Source organism: Vanellus vanellus (genome assembly GCF_965231255.1).
Source record: "Vanellus vanellus genome assembly, chromosome: 16".
In the NCBI taxonomy this organism is placed as follows: Eukaryota; Metazoa; Chordata; class Aves; order Charadriiformes; family Charadriidae; genus Vanellus; species Vanellus vanellus.
The window spans coordinates 2891873-2914856 of NC_138921.1; the positions used below are offsets into that span (position 1 = coordinate 2891873).

Below are 22984 nucleotides of genomic sequence, written 5' to 3' on the forward strand. Positions count from 1 at the left end.
AATCGCAAAGCCTCAAAATAATACATGAATAACCGATAAACTAATTTGAACAGTATGCGCCTATATAAATATTAGGTTTGAATTGTGGCACTAGTGAAAGGGTAAAGATATAAACACTTGAGCTGTTATTTTCTTGCTGTAATTTAACATCACCTGAAACTTGCTTAAAACTCTTTGATTGATGGCACCTTGCTGCAAGAGGTAAGCAGTCTTTTGTCTGATTGTAGATAGGATTGTTGCACGTTTGCCTGACCAAAATTAATTTAATAACCAAAAAGAATTTAATAATTTGTTATGGTTTTTTTTTTTTTGGTGGAAGGATAAGACACTTCTAAGTCCTTACAGAGTTCGAGAGTTAAGTTTATCTGGGATTTACGAATTTCTTCTGAGCTTGTAGGTATTCCACTTTTTCAGTGGTGCAGATGTAGATTAAATGACAGCTTAAGTCATGTTTCAGATCTTACTAATAATGCAGTTATTCCTATAGCAAGATGCAAGGAAGCCACAATTAAAAAAAAGACTTTTTGCTCTCCAGGAAAGAGAATGTACATCAGCTAATGGCTGTCAGCTCTTTTAAGTCTTTGGGTGCGTGGTGTGGTTCTGGATGATCTTTAATATTAAAATCAGGTGAGCCCTTGGGGTGGAAGACTGTTACAGAAGGAGAATAAATAATTATGTTTTGTTTTTCAGCAAAGACGACACGCATAAGAAAAAAATATGAAGACTAATGTAATAAAACACTTAAGATCTTTTTCCTGATTAGATGAAATAAATTTGAACAGCTGCAAAAAATAAGCACTACCTACCAAGGTGATACTGTATTCAGTTAAAAAATTAAAAAGAGAAAACTCTGATTTTCTTGAATTCTGCTTGTGTGCACGTTGGAAGGGGTACTCTGTGCTCCTTCATTTTAAGCAATTAGTATTCTCTTCAAGTTCAGAAACCAAAAAGCATAGTTAAAGAGGTGAAACCAAGATGCGGAACGTAGTTACATTTTTAAAATATCACTGACAGTAACGGGAGTGCTAACAGTTCCCAGGTGGAATATGAGAATTACAAAGACTATGACTGTGTGTATTTATCAATTTAGCGTTTGATTTGCGCACAGATGTGAAGTAATATCTCTGCCTTCTATGTATGTTGCTCCATTTTCATATTTTTAGTAGTGAGAGAAACTATTTTGTCAATGTCGTCTTTCTTTAAACTACAAATTAGTGTAAATCACAGTTAGTGGTTGCTTCTGAAGGCAGCACTTTGAGGATGGATGGCTTTTGTGTGTGTTTAATATGTTGATACTTCTTGTCGAATAGACTGTCTCATCCTGAGTGCTCTCTGAGTAATGGAAGATGAGAGGGTAAGGGAATTAAATCCCCATTTATTCAGTGGCTTATTGTTTCTCTATTTCATCCCCCAAAACCTCTGAAAGATTAATTAATGGATGACAAACATCTCAGCTTCAGATATCCATCTGAAATACATGGTGTATCTTATAACTCATAATAAATTTATTATTACATTAGCAGTAAAAAGAGAGGAAATAATGCAGAACTGACAGAAACCCCAAAATCTCCAGCCTAAGACTGATAAAGGGATGAAGGATTGTTCCAAAGTTGTGATGTTCCTTTACCAGACAAGAGCGTTTAGCTCTTAATCGCCGCCATCGAAGCGACCCGTGCGCAGTGTGCTGTGTTTTGTGGGGGAAGGCAGAGCAGACAGACAAGGGGACACTGGCTTCTTACTCCATTTTGGCCTCCTTGGAACAGGAGAAATATGAAGTTGGTTCTTACAAAGCACTGCAAAATGTCATAATGTAAAATGCCCTTTTTAGGCCTCTGTGGATGCTGTGAAGAAAAGTTATTTATGCGTTGCAGCTTTTGGCCACTGAAACAAGATTACAATATTTTAGATATTTATGCGGTTGTTTTTAAGCCCTTTAGGCTATACAGAAACACGACCTTGTATTGTAATTATGATGCGTGTTACAGGTGTAGCTTGTTTAGGTGTTAGACAGGGACATGTTGTTTACAGCATGTGAACCATAATATACAGTCATGAATATTGCAGAAATTCTATTTAAACAATAATTAATTTTGCAATTTATTTTCTATTTCCAGAAGGTTATTTCCCCTTAAGTGCATATTCTGAGTGAGACTGGAAACCTTAGGTGCTCTTGCCTCTAGAAGGAGATGCTTCCAGCTGTGTTTCCAGGATCGTGTTAATTCGAATCGGATCTACTTCCAAAAAAAACCAGCTAATTCCCTCCCCCTTGCCTCCCAATGCGCTTTCCTGCCCCCATCTTTGTCACTGTTAGTGACTGCAGGTCACAAGAGGTCTGTGTGCTCGCGAATTCTGGTAGAAGCAGAAAAATAATTTGAGGAAAAAGTGGGGATGACAGAAGGGGAGAGAAATACGGGGAGGAAAAAATGCTAGAGCGCGGGATCAGGGTGTAGAAGCCAGGGAGCCGATGTCACATGCCATGATGGAATACGTACTCAGGCTGTGCTGCGGCGTGGGTACTGAGCTGTACACTTGCAGGCCTTGAAATACCCCGTAGCCTCCCCTAAACTAAGAAGAATGGAGACTCAAGTGCTTACACAAAGTTCAGACGAAACCTCTTCATGTGGTTTCCTAATGGTGTCCCGGGACGTGTCTCCGTACCTTCACTGCTGTTCCGGCACAGCTTTCGGTGCTCCCTGGGGCAAACCAACTTAGCGAGGAATTGTTAACAATATATAATGCGAAATTCTGGGAGGTCCTGAAAAAAAATACCTGGGTTTAAGTGCAAGTAGGGGGTCTAAGCTGTCATATGTGACATTTGGGATAAATCTATGTGGCCGCCTTTAGGTGCCAGGACAGGAGCAGTACCTGCGTTCCCGAAGAACTGGGCGCTGTGCGGCGGCGCTGAGCCCAGCGGGGAGCCCTGGCTGGCCAGGCTGGCTGCGGGAGCAGGACTTGGTCGCGCTGCCTTCTGTGTGGAGTTTAGGCATGTCTGAAATTTCCTGGCAGAATTTTAGCAGACCTGCAGGCGGGTTAAATCAACAGCACGTTATAGCCAACACCTTTGACACGGTACGTAATTCCACCTGCCCTTGCAGGTTGTGCACGCACACATAAATATATAGATGATTTCTGCTCCCTAAGAATTTTTTTTTTTATTGCTCCCGATCCAGAAGCTATCTGTGGTTGCTTTTTTTTTTTTTTTTAATTGCCTCTGGAGGAGAGCCAGAAGAGGAATGGCCAATGTGAGAGTCAGTGGTCGTCCTGTTGAATGTTGGCTTTTGGTCTCATTTGTCAGATGGTGCGGCTAGAGCGGAGCTGGGTTCAGGGTGTGTCTGAAATTCATGGTTGGAATTTAGTATAGTAACTGTAAATCACTTTGCGTGATGATAGGACATGTTTTAGGGTATTTTCATAAGAGAGTAACTGTTTTCCTTTCTCTGACATAAGCAGATTTAACAAAAAAAAAAAGAGGAAGGAGACCTAAATCTTCTACATTTTTTTTAAGGTTTATTTTAATTCCATCCAAAGTTTGAAATAATAGATGATGTTTTGTGCAGTGATGTCGCTTACCGCAGGTCTCCCGAATTGTTCTGAACTGAATTTTCAGACAGCTTTGTATTTCACTGAACGAGGGCCGGTTTTTTGTTTTGGTTTGGTTTGGTTTTTTGGCTAAACAAACAGCCCCTCTGCTCTAGCAGTAACTACAGGCGTACACTTGGGTTTGAGATGGCTGAAGATCATTGCAGCAGCGTTAACGGTGAAGTCAGCCGGCTGCCCAGCCGAGCCCCGCACCGGGCTGGATGCGGAGAGCGGAGCGGAGCAGTTCAGCGCGTCGCTCCTGCCACCTGTCTCTGTCAAATTGGACTCTGTTCTTAAACAGGAAAAACTCTTGAGTTTGGTTCTAATTGGTTGGAATGATCCCATCACAGTTTTAATGCCCACAGTCTCTTACGCACGTGTGTTAGTCATAGATGGGAAAGGCTACGGGGGTTCTTTTTTTCTTTTTTTTTTTTTTCTTTTTCTTTTTAAGATGAATGAATGCATACAGTTAGGTCTCTATGGATGATGGTGCTGAAGCGTAAATACTGAGTTACTTAGTTAAAGTCATCACTTCGAACAAGAGGAAAAGGAATAAAAGACAGGATTTTTCATTTTTATTAATTTTAGAGCTTTATCAATTGCTTCCTGTCACTTATTTATCTTTTCAAGGAATAAGCCTTGTACAACAAGCTTTGTTTTTCTGCACTTTATTTCCTTTAACAAATACCTTAAGTAGTGACTATTCCATTGCTTTATTTAAAAAAACAAAACAAAACCACCATCTAAAGAAAAAAGCCCCAAACCAAACCCCCACAAAAAACTCCCACAAATGCAAGGCAAAACCAAGCAAAACTGTTTTTATTTGAAGTCCTAGTTTCTGTTTCCTTGTGGCTCTCGCTTAAAGTTATAGATAGATCAGGATAACCAGTGTGGTTTTGGGGGAACTGACAGAATAAAATTTCCTAATATTTTCTATGAAACCATATTTTCTGTTCATAAGTGTTACAAAATTTAAAAAATATTTTTATTTAATTTATTCTCCCTCTTTTCAGATGTGGATAATTTGCTGCATAGTAAATGCAGCTACGTATTAAAAAAAGAAAAAGTAGTTTTGACTTCTAAAAAGTTAAAAAGGTCTTGTTTTTCAAAAAATCAAACCATTCCAGAACAGTTTTAACCTAGATATTTCAAACGTGATTTGGTTTGAGAGAAACAGTTCTGTGAATGCTAACTAGAAAGTATATCATCCCTCTGGGCAGATGCCATTAAATAAACATGTGTTCACTACTACATAAGAATATTATTTTTTCTAATGTGGCATATGCATGACAAGCACAGAAGGCTTAACTGTCAAACTTGAAAAAATATCTGTATAGCTAATTCTGTGCTTGCTCTTAAACTAGCTTTTGCATATGCTGTAAGTGTTGTTTTTCTGCATAAAATTCTTCACTTTTGCTTTTAAATACCCATTATAATACTGGGACTACACTAAGCCATGAAGTAATAGAGCGTCACTGAACCCCTTTTAGGGAAATGATTTAAAGGAGAATATACGCTGATATAAATTAGATGACATTAAAACACCTGACATATGTCAATATGATTCGTGATTAATTTGATTTTGTTGAATAATTTTGGAGAACTTTGTCCTCTTTAGACAATTTAAATAGGATGAGCAGACTGAAATAAACAACAAAAAAATCCCACCCACTTTGAAAATGAGGTCAGTTGAATTGCGTTTTGGAAAATGTAAAGTCTGTTCCTTGTAACCCATCTTTAAAAGGAAATTCTGCAGGTAGTTAGCACAAAATCCATTTTACTGGACATCATACTCATTAAATTAAAAAAAAATAATCTTTGTTAAAATGAAACCTTCAGATTTCTTGCTTTTATGGATCTTCTGGCCTGAATAAATAAGACAGAAGAGGTTTATATCCAGGTTTGCTGGATATAAAGGCATTATGTTCTAATACCTAATAAAAACGCCTTTAAGCCCAAGATTTTTAATTGTCCTCTATTAATATTATCAACAGCCTGCCAGAGCGAGAACAGTGCAGAAATCCGCCGTAGTTAAATAGTCAGATTCTCTTCTTTCAGCTTTTGAAAACGGGCGGTTCCTAAAACAAAGTTACTGGATTACGCTGATGCGTTGTGTGTGCTGATTAGTATGTGCAGTAGCATTCTGTTGGGATGTTATACTGCTAATTTTTCAGAAGTGTTGTAATTGACATTGAAATTAATGAGATCAAGAAAAACATTTATTTCAACTACTTGTATATGGGCAATTACATATTATGCTTTTCTTCTCTTAGATTCTGTTCTGTTCTGGGATTTGCCTTATTGCAGTTCTTGAGGAAGTGAGAGACTTTTTTTTCTTTCTCTTCCTCTGACTCCCCTGAGTCAAAATGAGGGTCGTTGTCGAAGGTGGGAAGGTTTGAGCGCGGGGTGCCTGGGGGACCGTGTCGGGAGGCTGACGCTGGGGGCTTATCCTGCAGGGGAGAAGGGAGGGGAGGAAGGAACCCGGTGAAAATTGCATTCTGCATTTGTTCCTCCTTCCTCAACTCCTCTTTCCATCCCCTTGGAACTTACTTTCTCTCGTGCAGCCAAATGTAACATTTACTTTGGGCCAGTGGGAATAAGAGCCCTTACTGTGAGCACAAGTGCAAAAATTATGTTAGACTTGAGAGTGTGATATTAAAGTATAGGGAATAGGATGAGTGGAGTTTTCTGTAAACCATTAGAAGCTGGTAGGTGTGTCAGTATGTGAGACAAGCTAAGGGGAGAGGAATGGTTCTAGAAAAGAAGAAATTCTGGGTGAGAAGGGAAGAGTTTTGGTGGAGGTGGTCTTAAGCATTTCCAGACCTCTTACCTGGTAATTCTTTTTTGTCATCTAGACTGCAGTTCGCTTTGTGTCCTTGGACTAACAAACTCTTGGCTACAAGGTTCAGCAGCAAATACTGGTTTTTGGGAGGAGAAGGATGAGTAGTTTCAGTGCATCCTAAAGAATGATCAGGTTTAATTTATGTAATTAGCCAGGCCAAAGACCTCAGAAAGATTAGCTTGGTTCAGCCCAATCTCCTTCTCTTGACAACTACCTCTAAATGTCATCTGTTCTCCCTTGGCAAAGGTCCGTGGGAGCGAGATGTGCAGCATGGCCGGCCCCTCTTGCCTCCGGGACAGGTTCTGTCGATAGCTGCTGCTCAGGCTGGATGGCACAAGCAAAACACAACCATTGCTTTTAAAGGGTCCATCGTAAACTTAACATAATCTCTGTGGACAATTATATTTTAACTGTATCTTCCTTTCCCAGGTGCTCTACAAACATTATCTAACTAATCAACTATCGCTGGACAGTGAAAAGAAACAATCCCGCAGTGATTTGTGCATGTAGGGAGCAGGAGAAAAGGATGCAGGTTGTCTGTGGACTGGATAGTCACACCGGTGGTGTGTTATGGGGTGGGGTGGACTCGGAGTTCTTCACGGCTGCAGGAGTGGAGTCATTGGGCAGTTTCTTGTAAGGCTCCAGATGAAAATGTTTTGGTCACGATTCATCCGTGACTTACACTTGTCCACGTTACAGAGCCAAAAAGTGATCCAGTGAAACAGAATTGTTTGAAAGTTTAGGTAGAAGACAGACAACAAAAAGGACTAAGTTTCCAGAAGCTCATGGTTAAGAGGACCTGCCAGGGACATGCGTATCGCCTGCCAGCCATTTTGGCCCTGTAAAAGATTGCCAGTTTCTGACTCGGAAGTACTAAGTTTCCCTAAACCTACTAAAAATGATGTGCAAAAATAAATACAGCACATCGCACCCCTGTTCAGTTACTAGAGTCCTGCTTATTGTAATCGGTTGCATTTTTTAATAAGGTTTGAAAAAGCAGGGCTTTTTGCCATTCTAGATGTGGTCTGTTACTTTTTAAGGTTTAAAAATTGCAGCTTCAATAATCGTAATACTAAGAATTGTCTGAGAATCTGTACGCTGTAGATTTTTCTCTGTAGTAATCACGGGGCCTACTTAACTAACTCCATATGGCCGAAAGCATGTAGTCAGCCTTTAAGTGGGACAAAGAGTGTTGGAGTCTTAATGAAATATGCAGTAATCATCAGGGCTGTGTTAGCTCTGTACATTATTTCACACTGCTGCTTTGAAACAAAGAACAGGATGTGGCACATTTAATGCTTTCCCCTTGAGAATCCATTGGAGTAAAGTTCAATTTTTAATTCAAAAGGCAAGGGAAGCTGTTACGGAATTAAAGATGTGGATGCTGCCCAGATGAGCTATAAATAACTGATCCATGAACAGCAAACCCTCTCTAATGCTCATGAAAAGATAACTGTACACCCCTATACCAGTATACTCATCCTAAACCTTTTTTTTCAGATTTTGGTTGGGTATTGTTTTCTGCTGAATAATTTAGTTGTAAAAACCAGCAACCAGTTAAACCGGGAGAAGCACATAAGAACTGTACCTCGCAAATATAATTGTGAGTGCCTTTCGTTTCACTGTTACACGAGTCTCTCCTCGCTGTACATTTTGCTCTTCACACTTTGTGTGATCTTGTGTGACAAAACACGCAATGCTTGTGCCCGTTGGGGTGTGCACACAGCCTGTGCTGCTTGGTCTTCTGGGGCGGGAAGAACAGAGCGGCAGCAGTCTTCATTCTTTTGGCTGCCATCGTGATTTTTTTCCATTGATTGTCTCTGTCCAATTTACTGTTTAGCTTCTGGTGCCAAGTTTGTATAGTTTGGTAGATTTTAAGGAATATCAGAGAGGTGATGAGATTTGTTCTGTCTCTAGCTGGCTAGCGTACCAAATTATTACACCCACTGAGACTTCACAACTTAGCGTCCAAATTTCCTCAGCTTGTGTCAGGAATGTGGAAGTCTGAGGTATGTGAGCTAGCAGGTAGGACTGTATTCTCTAACTGGAATTCTTGGGCCGTATGCCAAGGTCAGGAGAAGCCTATTCCAATACCTTTTTGACTGGTGAATCTGCAGTTCTTTACCAGTAACATCGTGGAAGGATGCTTCTTGTCAGCAAGCTGCAGTGGGATCCTTCGGAGCTATGGCTGGGGTTCTCGCAGACGTTGAATCCCCTGCACTACCTTGTATTTCTCACTGTTGAAGCGATGGCAAGTGTAGATAAGGTAGGTGTACTCCTACAGGGGCTTCTTGGTTAGACATAACATACCAAAGAGCAGTAGTTACTGTAGGGTAACTATTCTTTTTTGGCAGAACTCCCAAAGTGAAAATGTTGCTATTGTATTGAGGTAATATTTCAATCTTGATAGATTTGAAATTGCTTTTGAGCTTCCTCCCTCCCATTCTGTTGTTTGGATTAAAATGTATTCTGGTATCCACTGGGCAGCCAGCCAGTACTGAATTAACAGCTTCCACTGAAAAGCCTTTATGTGTTCCAAGGTTTTAGTGTGCACTTGTTTGACATGAGTATCTCAGAGTTTGGAAGGTATCGTTCCTACGCACTATCACATAAGACATTATGTACTCTTCTAAGTTTTGTGTTTAAGAGTGTCTGTGGAGCTTTTGGTAATATTTTCTTGAATAATGAATTTATTTGAAAATGGATTTGATGTTTTTGAAGGGTGGTGAAAAGTATAAGACACTTTTTACTTATTTTTTTATATTGATATATATATACGCAGACGTGAACATCTTCCTTTGATATAGAAAAGTAAGAGCTATTAAACAGCTACAGGACCTGTTGCTTCCACTTCTTTTTCTTAATTTGTATTTTAAAAATGAGCCAAGTTTTTCCTTTTGGTTAAGCTCGTGCTTATGTGATTCTGTAACTTTTACCAGAATAAGCTCACTTGCAAATACTTGTTTGCACACTTTAGCATCTCCTGGATTTCTGTAACCTCTACGTTCAATGTATTCTCCTGGTACGTTCAGCAAAGCGTTCCTGGTGGAGTGTCACTTTAACGTGTACTTCAGTCCTTCTCTCATTTACTATTATCATTTCAGAATGCTTTGTAAGGGGGTCGGTCATCCCAAAAGTACTCCTCTTGCCCTGTAGGCAGTGTTGGGCTGTGACAGGAAGGAGTTGCTGTTGTTTTGAACTGATCACTTCTTGGAAGTGAGAGTTGCTGAGAATTAAGCAAGCAGTAATTCAACGAAACTTTCATTAACCTTGCCCAGCGCTTTCATTTTGTCATCTTATTTGATTACCTGGTTTGGTGTTAGAGGGCCGTGTCACCTACTGATGGGGACAGTGACACCGTGTGCTGCTCTGAATGAAACCTTGGCCGCCAAGCCTGGACCTGCCTCCTGCCGTGGAGAGATGGGCTGGGGGGGTTGTCTGCCTGTCCTGAAAGACCAAAATGGTGACTTAATCTGTTTGTGTTTCATGAACATCTGCCTCTAGTGCAGTCTTCTCAATGTTATTGTTCATACATTGCGTGATATTTTTTTTTCCAGACCTCTCTGATGTAAATTACTGTCTGTACGTGGATGCTGCTGATTTCAGGTGTCCGTGGCTGAGGATGCAGGATGGGGAGAGGGCGCATGCGTCTTGCTAATTCCGTGTTCCTGTGATGGTTGGAGTACGGAGAAGCTGTCAGTTGATACTGTAATGAGGATCTTAGCATTTCCAGTGTAATAAAGCCTGAGCACGAGGACAGCTTGCAAGGTTGCTGTGTATATGTTAGTGCTAAATAATGTCCTTAGCCTTGTCTTAGGAGCCGCCGCTGGCACCGACGGCTGCAGCAGTGCTGAGGCTCTCATAGACATTTTGTACGAGCGCTGGCAGCGTGCAGTGAGCCAGAGGAAATGATGCAGTAACTTCTAAGTCTTTTGGACTAATTTGTGTCTGATGTCATGTTAAAAGGCATTTTAAAATATATAGAGACCAAGAGGAAGTTGAGTGCGGTAGATTATAGGGTTGGTGTTTGGTTTTTTTTTTTTTTTTTTTTTGAAAGGCAGAATAACTATAGCATTCCAATGGTGACATCTTGTCAAAAGAAAAGACATCCAAACCAGTTTTTGTGAAATGCAAAAAGATGACAGTTGTGAGAACATCGAGTATATATTGCCTTACAGATTTGCTGACAATTCATTGGGAATTTGTTGGGAGTGAGAATTATTGTGGGTATAAAACACTGCTTTATCAAACTTGTTTTCCCATTGCAGTATGAATCTCTGGCTTTATGCTGAAAGATATCCTAGTAGAAATGAAATACTTGTTAAATAATTTGTCTGTCTCTTATGCTTCTGTCTTGAAAAAGATTGTAATCTGTGGTAAAATTATTTCTCATGCTTGAAGGCGGGAACTTAATTCATTTCCTACCAAGGTTCTGGTAGTTTTTCATAACTTGATTGATTTAAATCTTGCATGAATGGAAAATGTCAATAATATTCCAGGATTGCCCGCACTGACCTAATTTTTATTCCTTTCTGAAGTCACAGGTAAAACCCACCACTTCTATGGCTGAAAGTAAGTTTTGGAGCTAGAGGTTAAATGCTAGCAGTAGTGACCTTTATTTTTTATTTTTAACCAAAACAGAGGTGGTGTAATTACTTTAGACATTAAATCCTCTCTAATAATTGTTATTAGAAAGAAGCTGCATATTGACAGTTTGAACGTGCTAATGCTTCAATGTAATAAATAAGAAAAAAAAAAAGGTGCCACAGAACATAGATATTGGTTATTATTGGTGAAATCAAGATGTAATTTTCTCCTCATGGGATACTTTCTGCAAAATAGTGGGGCAATCTTCGTGTGTCTGTAGAATGAACGTTATGGGAAACAAGCGCTGCCGCCGTTCTGTTGGAAGGTGATGCAAAGCGGTGCATGACCGGTGTGGTACTGCTGGGGGTGGGTTGAGGGTCATGTACAGTTGGGTGAGGAGGTGCAGCCGTATGGAGACCTGTGATCAGAAGGTACAGAGCGTAAAGATTGATACAGGGGCTGAATTTTAAGTCAGACAGCTTAAGATGGTAGCTCAGAGCAATTACATCTAGAGTTATTAAACCGAGATTATCTCCCTATTTGCTGCCCTCTTTAAACAACCTAGATATGGTTTGTAGGAATTTAAATGTATTAGATCTGGATTTTTATGCCAGCAAAATAATATCTGGAGTAATTGTAATGTTTTGTGCTTAAAGGCAAAGGCCTCTTACAGACTATAATAGGTATCGCATAAACAAGGAGGAAAGAAAATAAATGAAAATATCTGTAGCATCAATCATTGATCTGTTGGTTATGTTTGATAATTGCTTTTTATCAGGATAAAGATTATATAATTTAGTAAATTTCCCATCGGATATGTTTCTGGTTGTTTTATATTCTACTTAGGGGAGAAAAAGTAGGCAAAACCCCAGCTTTTCAGTAATTTTCAGTTGGAAGCCTCATTTGCTGTCAGATTATGTTTAAACGTTACAAGCTAGTGAAATTCTTTGGCCAAGAGAGATCAAGCCGAGCAGGGCTGCCAACTTGATGTGATATTTCAGATGGGGATTTTTCATTGTTAATTTGCAGTTTAAACTCGAGCACTGTGACTTTTATTTAGCGATGTAGGAGTGCGTATGTGGTTTGCAGTAGTTAAGAGTCGCTTTTTACATCCATAGCATGACAAAGTCAATTAAGTATGGCTTTCCTGCTTCTGTTGTAAGTAGGTGAGAATTTGTGTATGATTGTAGGCGTTCTGAATGGAAAGATTTATCATATATGTAAAATCAGCTTAATTTTTACTTACATGAGGGACAGCTACAGTTTTTGCACGCGGTCTTTGGGTATGTAGCTATTTGCGTGCGTACTTTTTGACACTAAAATTGTTGACAGAAAGGGAAAATTGTGATATCCAGTACAGTATCTAAGTGTCAGTTAAAACAGCCTGATAACAGATTTTTTTTTTCTTTTTTTTTTTTTTTTTTTCTTTTTCCCCTTTTTTTTCTCCCTGCTGTATTTGATAATGATCCCACAGATTCCCTGTCATACTCAGTCAGTATCCTGAATTTGCTTGTTAAATTTCAGGAGTGTCCAGGGGAGTTGGTTTGCTGTACGTGAGAGGAGGCCGTGGCCTAAGGCAAGCGCAAAAGGACGAAACACTTCAGTGCTGTGCAAGTGTTCTCTGAAGCTAATGCGTGGTGACGTGGGCTGCATGGTCAGCCAGAACAGAGTTTCGGCTTAGGGCATGCGAAGATTGCTGGGATCACGGTGTCAGCTCTGATTTCAATTAAGTCTTTGCAAAGAGTTCCGTGTGTAGGTCCTTCTGCTTGACAGCTAAGGTCTTTCTTTTATGATGCATAAGTATACGGTTGCTGTTCATTGAAATATTAGGAAAAAATGAAGTAGACTTAATTATAATCTTCTTATAGCTGTGTTTTTAAATATGACTGTATTTTTTTAATAAAATACTCAAATTTTAATTTAATTTTTTTTTTTTTTTAGAAATAGCATTTTGTGTTCTCATGTGCAGCGAACCCCTGGGCTAGATGCACAGAAACATTTTGAATCTAGACAGAATCTGCACGGCGCTGTGCGTGTAGCACTGTCCTTGAGCGATTTGTCTACGCGGCTGCCGGATGCCAGCTCCGGAGTGTGGGGTACTGCGCCCTGTGTGGAGCCACAAGAGCAAATTTCTGCCAGCGTGGGGACTGCTGCACTTCGTGTTGCATCCTGCAGACATTCCTCAAACGCCTGTGCTGCTCTTGCTCGTGTTTGGTTCCATTTGATGGTGTTGGTATTTCAGTATGTGCCATAGTATGTGTTCTTACGTTCTTGGAGGCTGTCTTGTAGACTGGTATATTTTTCATTGCCCTTTCAGCCTGGACTTTCTTAAGTATGCAGAATTATGGGAGGAATAGTCTTATACTTCAAGGAAGATAAAGTCTTAATACCATTCCTCATACAGAAGCTGTTTCTTAACTGTTCAGAGCTTGTCCGCACGGCTGAGCTTCTGCTGGCGTGCGTGGTGGTGGCTCCCACAGTGGAGATGCACTCGTTCTGGGATAGGTACCTACAGGGCCTGGGAATCAAATTAAACAGTCTCAATCAAGAAGTGTTTCAAAAGCGAGCAATTAGTTAACCTTGATTCCTCTAACTGGGGATGTGTAACAAGTAAAAGACCAGTACAAAGAGGAGAAAGTCAAGGCAGGTTAGTGGGTGGTACCCTCCTTGTTTCCTTTGGGTTACGCTTCAGAAACAAATCCCTGTTTGGCAAAATTGTACTTACTGTGAGTTGCCTTGGCTCTTCAGCGAACCCTCGCTTTATGGGTAAAGCTGACGGCTGGCAGGTGGGGGATAAGACACCCTGGCCTGCCCCTTTTTTCCCAGTTCTGTTCTTGCGTATGGTACTTCTTCTGTGTCTTGCTTCCAGTATCAAGAAGACAACATCGCCCAGGGTGATGTTGCTTTGTGGCTGTTTTGCCCTTTAAGCTACTGAATTAAAAATAGGAGCCAGAACACAGTGTATAGGTGACCCCTTTTGAACACAGTTGTTCAGATTATTCCAAAACACCTGAGGCACGTGTGCACCTGCTGTAGAGTTGATGCTGATGGTAACATGGCGAAGAAATACAGCTTGCTGTGAGGGACTCTGCTTTCTGCTTAATTGGGAGGGTTACTGTTCATTACGTATTTTAGTAGCAGCAGATCTCATAAGCAAGTGAATTAAACTGGTTAAGATAAGGAGTTCAAACATCTCCCAAAGACGAGCTTCAGTTACGGAATACCTCTCTTTCTAAAAGATGTCAAGAAACTATTTTTATATTCTGTTTGTTCAGCTATTCAGTAGCCGTTTGAGTTTTGGAGAGATTGAAATGGTAAGCACTTCTTTTTACATATTTCTCCTCTTTCTGCACACTCCTTTCCCCCAAATGGGTGGGAGCATAGGACCAATAAGGTATTTAATGAATGACAACAGAGAGCTTTGAGGAAAAGGTTAAGACTCCTTCCTAGATTGAATGGGGAAGTGGAAGGCACAGATGAGACTGGGAAAAATAATCTTAGATCATGAAAGATGAGATCTGTTCTGTTGTCTGAACTGGTGTAAATGTTGGATGGCCGATGGGAATAGAAGGGCTTGGGTTTTTTTCCATTTCATTTGCACTTCAAGTAAGTTTGAAAAGAGGAAGAACACTTTACATACCATTGTAAGAGATGAGTTACTTATCGTTGAACTGGTAGACTTGGATAAAAGTGCCACAAGACCTCAGAAACACAGGCCGGTGTTGAGGTTTTTTTTCCTATTTGAGCTGACAAAGGAAGTACTCAGAAGTTGAGGAGTGACTCGGTTTCCAAGAAAGTCGGAGAGCATCGCGGTGGTAGCGTTGGTTAGACAGCACGAGGGTTCTCCTTACAAAAATGCTGCCTCCATCTTTGGGTAGGTCTTTGGTGTTTTGGTGACTGCGATGGCAGGAAATGGGCATATGTGGATCCCGGAGTCTCAGGAACGGTCTAATTCGTATGTAGTTTATTGCCTGGCAGGTCTGAGTAGGCAGAAATGCCCATTCATCCCCCAGTAGCTGTGTGTCTTCCGACTTAATTAAATCCACTTTCAGAAAAGCTAAACTGTTTGGGAAAAAGATTAAACAAGACAGTTTAACTAATTGAAAATGAGAGGAAATCCTGGATTCTCTTCATCCTAAAAGATGTAAGTTGACTGTGAACATTGGGTGTGCTTTATACTGTGTTACACTTTTCTCTAAGCTAAATTCTGTTTTCCTTCTCTCTTTGTGTATGTCTACAGATAAAGTAGATTAATTTACCATAATCTTTACCAGTTTAATAAGGCAAAAGCAAATTTTGTTACTGTTTATTCCTGGAATCCTTGGAGAGCAAAACTTTAGAAGGAATTGTAGATACTGATTTTTAGGGGCAATCCACAACCCTGATTTTTCATAAATTAATTACTTGCAATTGCAATACTTCTGATGTGGCCCATATGCAATAAATGTAATCGGTTAGTCAAACAGTAGCTGGGGAAAAAAGGAAAAGGAGGAGAGAGTCATGCAGGCATTGCTGGGATGGATGGTTAGCCACTGTCTGATATTTAAGGTGAGTGAATTTGTCTATTCACCATGGTGAAAAGAGAAATGACAGAAGTGCCGTTGTATTTGTTGCTGAGGGGGTCCTGCTGTGCAGGTAACTGTCCAATAAAATTAAAGAGTAAAATTAAATAGATATTTTGTAATCTCTTAGGTAGCTCTTATGTGGAGAGAAATTCAACAATACTAAATTAAAATACAAATTTACGTATCTTTTTTCTGTTTGTGATTTGTACAACAGTTGCTTATTCTTAAATATGCTTTCTTACATGAGTTCTTATTCTTCTCCTGCTTACAAGCCCAATCATTTTGTTTCTTCAGTGAAGATGTAACAATTTATGACATCACATTAATATCCATGGCAACAGACTGCAAAGTGAACAACATATTCCATTTGCATTGCAGACCCAGCAGTGAGGGAGATGGCTCCTGTTGAAACATGGAGATGTGAAATAACTCCAGCAGTGAATACAGGAGATGCCTGTGAAGCGAGATATTTTTTTTTCTTTTTGTGGATGTTTTTTTTCTCAGATTTTATAAAACTGATCTTTAAAAGGAATTCCAAGTACAAAAGAGTCAGAAGTTGTATCACTTTTTTGGTTGTCTAGAAAAGTTGTTGTTTCATCCCAGGCCGTTCCTCTCAGTGCCTGCTTATCAGGGGAATGGTTCTCAATTCGGTCTTCTCTAACTCTCATAGAAGAGATCTTTATAGAACAGGACTGGCTTTAAATTATTAATTGCTTTATATATTCAGGCTTAAATGATTATGAGAAAAGGTGCATATTTGATGGTCTCAGGTAGTCTGTAAAATCTTGATGCTTAGTCTGTTATTGTCCACAATTCCAAGGATTCATGTATTTCCAGAATGGCTCTCCAGTTTTCAGTAATTTTTTTTTTCCACCCCCAGTGCTGTATGCTATGTGACATCTGGCTTTTTTTTTTTCTGTAATACCTTCTTTTTATAAATAAGGATAAATAAATATATTCTTACAAATAAGAATACGCTGATTATGAAATTGTTTTTCTGTCCCGATCGAAGGAGCATCTGTAGTATTGCCTGCTTGACGAGGCAGATTGGAAGAGATGGCAGATAGGGAGGGAGAGGGCTTGTTTCCAGTTGTGAGGTTTTAGTACTTGTGGTTTGGGGCGGTGTTTGTCCCTCTCACTTTGGTGGGCCAGCCTTGCTCACAGCTGTGCATTGGCTCGTCCGATTGCCGTTCCGATGTTTCTGTGAAGGTGAGGATGAATCTGAGCACATCTACATTTGATTAATTTTATAGTTGCAGTTTCCTGTGTTGAAAGGTGCTGCCAACGTAGCAGTTGTAATAATACGTAGCATTAGTGAAGATCGGGGTATAAAAAAGCAGCCTCAGTGTAGCACAGTCCCTAATCACTGCCGCAGCCTGGTTAAGTGTGAAACTTTCCAGGAAAGACCGAATGCGTGAAACAATATTAGTTGAAAAATCAAAGATGCCTGAAAATATACAAGTGTCTGTTCAACCAGTGGAAGTAAAGGACATACGAATTTTCAAAGATCGTATTTAGCCTTTCTCAAGGGATCATTATACAGATTTGATACTGAGCACTTTGCCTAGATTATTTTCAAGGAAGTTATTCTGCTTTTAAAGCTGTTTCATATAGAGGGTTTTATTTTAAAAGTAGCAGTTAAACTGTTCTTACTCAAAATTGGCCCACTTCTAATATGTTTGTTCTTGAATGTGGTCTTTTTATTTTTTTTTTCAGAAGCTTTATTTTTAGCATGTATGATCTCGTATCCTTTTCTTAATCTGAAAAACAGGCTACGGGAAGAGCCCAGGAACTGGTTACACGCAGCTCCCTCTGCCGGCTCTCTCTCAGAAGGTGACAAAACTATATTTAAAAACCTGCTTGACGTTCTGCGGCCTAAATATCAGACCACTTTGTTGGCAGGACTCAATACCCAGTGGTGCTGCACAAAAGCTGTTATTTCGCTTTTACTTCAGTTTAAACAGTGACAAACTTCAATAAATACTTGTTCACGGAAGAGCACAAAGTATTTTGGCATGCTTCTTGGGGAGCACTAAAATGCAGCAAAGAACAAAGAAAATGACAAAAATATGGTTGTCTTGTCTCTGGAGCTTTTTGTAGCCTTTTGTCCTGTGCCTGTGGTTTTGAAAGTCTACTGTACACCCAAAAAAAATGTTTGTGTGTTACATTTTTAAAAAGAGACTTCGTTTCAACCACTTCTACTGCTCTTAATGCCTAAACTTAAGATCCATTTTTCTTTTTTTTTTTTTTTTTTTCCAAAAAATAGTAGCAAAACTGAGAATCTGGAAACTTACCTTTTCTTTTGAAAATGCAGTACTTCATTTACAAGCATCAAGTCTGACTGTAAACATTTTTGCAATGATGTTAGGTTATTGCTGAAGCCGACCCGCAGCTCTTAAAGTATGTATAAACATTATAAGATGAAAATTATTGCTTAACTTTGTTACTCAAAAAATCTGCCAGCAATATTAAATTTGGGCTTGCCTATTGCTAACTATGACATTCGAGTTGTATATTTGGTGATTGATGGGTGGGGTTTGGGGTTTTTGAAATTGCTTCAAGTTTTGCTTCAGCAAGTTTTTAAGTAAACAAATTGCGAAGTCAGTTTTGTAGTTCGCTCCTGTGTAAAATATTATAATGAATTCCAGTAGGGAGGTAGGGAAACAAGTAGTAAAAGAAGCTTTAAAACATTATTTTCAAATTATGTATAAACTAGATGCAAATGTGTTTGCTCAACTCCTTTTCTAGTTTTCAAACAGTAATACAACGAGGACTTATCTAATATGTTCCACATATAGTGGAATTGGTGTCGTAGTTCACACTTCCAACCTTTAGCTGTTATGTGTTTGTGGTACGTGATGCATCTTTAAAATGGGAAGCTGCTATAAAAATATTTCCTCTGTTCCTTAGTCAAATCAAAGTCTTGTTTTCTCACAACATAGTGTTATAAGTAAGTTAAAGAAAAGAAGGCTTTTGGATGAAAACTCTTATTTCTATAACCCATTCTGGGGCTGTAAGTATGGCATGGTACCAAAAGGAAGTGTGAACTGAGAAAAAATAAGCATAATTCTTAATTTTTACGCAGGAGAGTAAACTCAAATTTTAGCCAAAGAAAAACCAAATATTTACTTGGTTAAACAAACGTACCGCTGGGATGGTTTGTTGCAGAGCGTACAGCCTAGCTGGGTGGAGGGAAGATAGCCGTGATCACGGAGCGGTTGGGCAACCTCACGCCCTTGAATGCTCCATAAACACATGTGCGAATGGGTTGGGCATCTTCTCTTTCTTCCATTTGTAGTCTGAACATAGCAATGAAAGACTGTGGCAGCCTGCAAGCGTATTGCAAAGCAGGAAACGATAATGAAAAAAGCTGGCTTTATTAAAGATGATTATAATTTTTTCCTGTCTGTAAATGTGCTGGTTGTGTAACGCGAATGCATTAGCTTCCACGAAATGTAAGAAATGAAAGGCAGCGAGAAGCGGTTCCATTGTTACCACTCCAGGCATGTCTAATGAATCGCGTTTCCATGTTCTCTTGGTCACGCTGCGGAGTGCCCTAAGCCAGGGCTCAGCCTCCTTAGGGTGAGTGCCGGCAGCGCGGCGTGGCAGCGGGCGAGGGGACACTGCTGGCCCCGCAGCTGCAGGAATTACTGGGCAGGCTGGGGCGGGAGGAACAGCCGGTGGGCTGAGTGGCAAGTGGAAGATGTTTCAGGGCTGTGGCTCCTCGGAATTGCAATCTCAAATGGAATCGTCTGTCTTGAGCTGTGCAATTGTTTTCAAGGCAAACCTGTGTTCAAGAAGAGGGAAGAAAGCATCCCGGTACTGCTTTCCAAAATGATCTATCTGTATTTCAAGAATGACGTTTTGCATACTTTATAAGTGAGAAAAGACTTCTGGTTCCTTTCGCTTTCCAAGTATGGATTAATACGAACTGTATTTTTCCTAAGAACAAGCCTCGTGTTACTCTGGTGATGGCTGAACTTGCTCTAATTTCTCTTTAGAGACTCGCTGCCCTCGTACATTCTGTTACCTCCAACAGAGCTCCTCCACTGTAGGGATGGGGAAACGCGCTCTACGTGCTTTCGATGAAAAACAACATTTGTGTTTAGAGAAGAAAAATCAAAGTCCACATTCTCATTGCATTATCAGTGCCAAGAGGAAGACCTTACTGATGCAGATTTAATTCAGTAGTTTGATTCCCTTTGAACCTAGAAAGATCAAAAGGCAGAAGGGAGGGTTGCGGCTGATGTGTGGAATGAGGGCTGCACCGGCTGTGAGTCGGAGGTGGTCAGTGGAAATGGCAGGAAATGAAGACTTGGAGATTTGGAAGGGGGGGGGAAAAGAGAGCAAGTCAAGTTTGGAGGGTAGAGATTGTTTTCTGAGATTAGGAAAGCATGGTAATACTTCTAAAAAAAATATTTTTCCTTCAAATTTTTTGTGTTACTTTTATGTTCTTCTGAGAAACTGTTTTTTAATGCCCTTACACCAAAGAGCTGAAGAGGGAAAGAAGATGTAATGGAAAATGAAAAGTTCAGAAATGTGGGAGGAAATGCTAGAAACTCCCAGGAGTAAACTTAAAGTACTTCTTTCTCGGTGGCATCCTGAGCCCTGAACGCTTCAGAGGAAGATGGTGAAAATCTCTCCAAGATTTTAGTCCATTTCACTATGGTCAGGTCAATGCTTTTTATCTATAGGAAATACCTCTGGAAAGAAATATAAAGTAGCTTGAAAATAAAAATACTTAATGCAAACACATGGCGGGACAAATGAAACAGTGTAAATCAGGGATATGGGGGGAATTTTCTGGCGCGCGAGAGCAGGTTCCAGGCTGCAACCGACTTCCCACGTTACTTTACGGAGCAGTGTAAACCGCATAAAAACTGTGCCATATTTATGTGCATTTAACTCTTTCTTGGGACAGAGCTGGTGATTGTAAGAAGCATTCAAAGCAAAACCCACACAGCAAACTTTACTGTTTTATTTGGAATCTTTTACATCTCTGAAGCGAGCTGCTCCGCTCTCTGGCACAACTAATTTCACATTCCTACATCGAAAGCAGACTTGAACTATAATTACACAGAAATGTTTATACTGATTTCATAGATGATAATTTTGGTTTTGGAGAAGCTAGATATTACCCCTGGATTTTTGGAATATTTTGAAGTGACCTTCTGAAGAACCAGAGGTGATTACATATTTTGCGTGGCCAGTTTGTCCCTATTGCCCCTTGAAATGTTGCATAGTTGACTGTGGCACTGAGAAAATGGCACTTTAAAGATCTGCGCTGGGGAGTATGACAATGGAAAGGCAAAAGAGACTGTGAATGAGTGGAGGAATGTGAGAGTACGGAACAGGATGAGGGAGAGAATGTAGCTTTTAATGTACATTTTAGAAAAAACAGTTTTTTACCTACCGGGAGTGAGGAAGCGATAAAAGTAATACTTAAGTAGTGCTAACATAATCTAAGTGCAGATAGTTACCTACCATCTGTTTTTCAATAAATAGCTATTATGCTGATTTCTGTTTCAATGCGCAACAATTAAAGCCTCATAGTATTCCTGTGATATTCAACAGCTGTTGCCTTTGAAGGTTTTATTTATCTTTCTCAAGTGCAACGATTTCAGTTTCATAGTCAACTCTGCTTGAAAGTGTTAGTTTTTATACAGAAAATTGTGATGCATTGAAATGCAAACTTGGGTTGTGTCTGAACAGCAATCTTCAGTGATGGTCTTCATTAATATTCTGATTTCCCTGGAAGCGCGGTGCAGAGCGCGTGCTGTTAGGGATACCTTGATTGCAGGACACGATTGGAAACGCTGCTGTACATGTACGGCGCCTGTTCTCGCATGAGCTCTGTTTGCAAATAGATGAACACAACTGGGTTGTTCTAGTGAGCGGTTCTTCTGTCCTGGTTCTCTTTGGGGTGATGAGTTGGCTTGGGAGGCAGAGAGCCAAGATGAATTCTCAGTGCTGTACGAGTAAGCAGTACTATTTCCCTACAATCATAACCAGCGCAAGGAAATTAGAGCTCTAAGTGGGTTGAATCTGGTTTAGTAATAAGTCAATTTAATCACTAATGACTTCAAACGCAGATTTTACAAGGTGATCAATGGCAGTATAACAATGATCGATCAATAGCATTGCGTTTAATTGGATTTTTATGGGGATAATACAGTTTTTCAGAATTAATGTACCATTGCATTGCTTTGTTACTCTTTTAACTCAATTTTTAGAAGAAATGATGCTTCAAAATGCTAGTTGGCCTTTGAAATATTGTTTTAAGGGCACGTTAATAAAAATTAAAATGAAAAATTAAATGCTTACTTTTAGTAATTGAATTTCTGATTTTGTTCCAGTTATTTGGCCATGTGTTTTAAAAAACTGTATCTATACAGGGGAAAAAAAAAACCACATTCTTCGTATTTCGTGGTAACGAGGAGACAAAATATCAAAGAGTAAGAGTGACCATATACTGCTCTGAATATGAATCGTGAGTAGCTGAGTAACCTCCGTTCCTCAGCAGTTTGACAGAGTAATCTTCCCTCGAAGTAATCTCCTTGTCCCATGTGTCCTGCTTTAATCTATCAGTATTTCTGCAGTGTGCAGCAAGAAATTGATTTTCAGTAATTTTAATGGCTGAATAACTGGTCCTGTCCCAGAGTGTTTTTTCGCATTTGCAGTGGCCAATGTGGTAACTGAAGTCAGTGTTCTGGATAATAGGTTTCATTAGTTTTGATGCCTGAGGTAAAAAAGCAGTAGGTGGGAATAAAGACTGTTTTTGATGTCTAGACGTTCATTTCAGCTGTTGCTGCAATATGATACATTAAAAGGAAATATGTAACATAGCTCTGAGGAAATATGTATTCTTTGAAACTAATTCTACTTTTAAACTGCGTAAGGCGGTGTGACCTGAATTATTAAAATGTGGGTGGCTGAATTTCTTAAAGGTATAACTATCTCTGCAATGCCGACACAGTCTCAACTTGCTTTCGCTCCTTCCTTCCTATATTTCTTTTAAGTAAAATATGTCAGTTTGGTCACTGAAGCAGAACAGAGATCTTATTATCTTTCCAGTATCTCTGCTGGGAGACGTAAAATTATTGAAGTATTTGCTTTGATATTTTGCTGTGACTTCTCTCCTTGAAATTTTTATAATGGTTCTTTTTTTTTTTTTTTTTTTTTTTTTGAGAACATGCCTGGCTTCATAAAAATCATAGGACACTTTGAAGACCTTAATATATCTGACTTAAAAATAAAAAAAGACCCCAAGCCAACTAAGCTGCTCATTAATCTGTGTTTAAATTATAAATTTCCAGTCTAAATTATTGTAGTTGCCTTTAACTCTCCTAACATCTGATCTGCAAGGATGAACTTAAAAATCAGCACAAATAGTCTGTTTGCTTTTGGAACC

The 22984-nt window shown here is 39.6% G+C and overlaps 1 protein-coding gene across 1 annotated transcript in view; it reads left to right on the forward strand.

Moving 5' to 3' along the window:
- MED13L (mediator complex subunit 13L) overlaps positions 1-22984 on the forward strand; it is a 203163-nt gene that overhangs the window by 67426 nt on the left and 112753 nt on the right. The gene's annotated exons all lie outside the window — the stretch shown is intronic.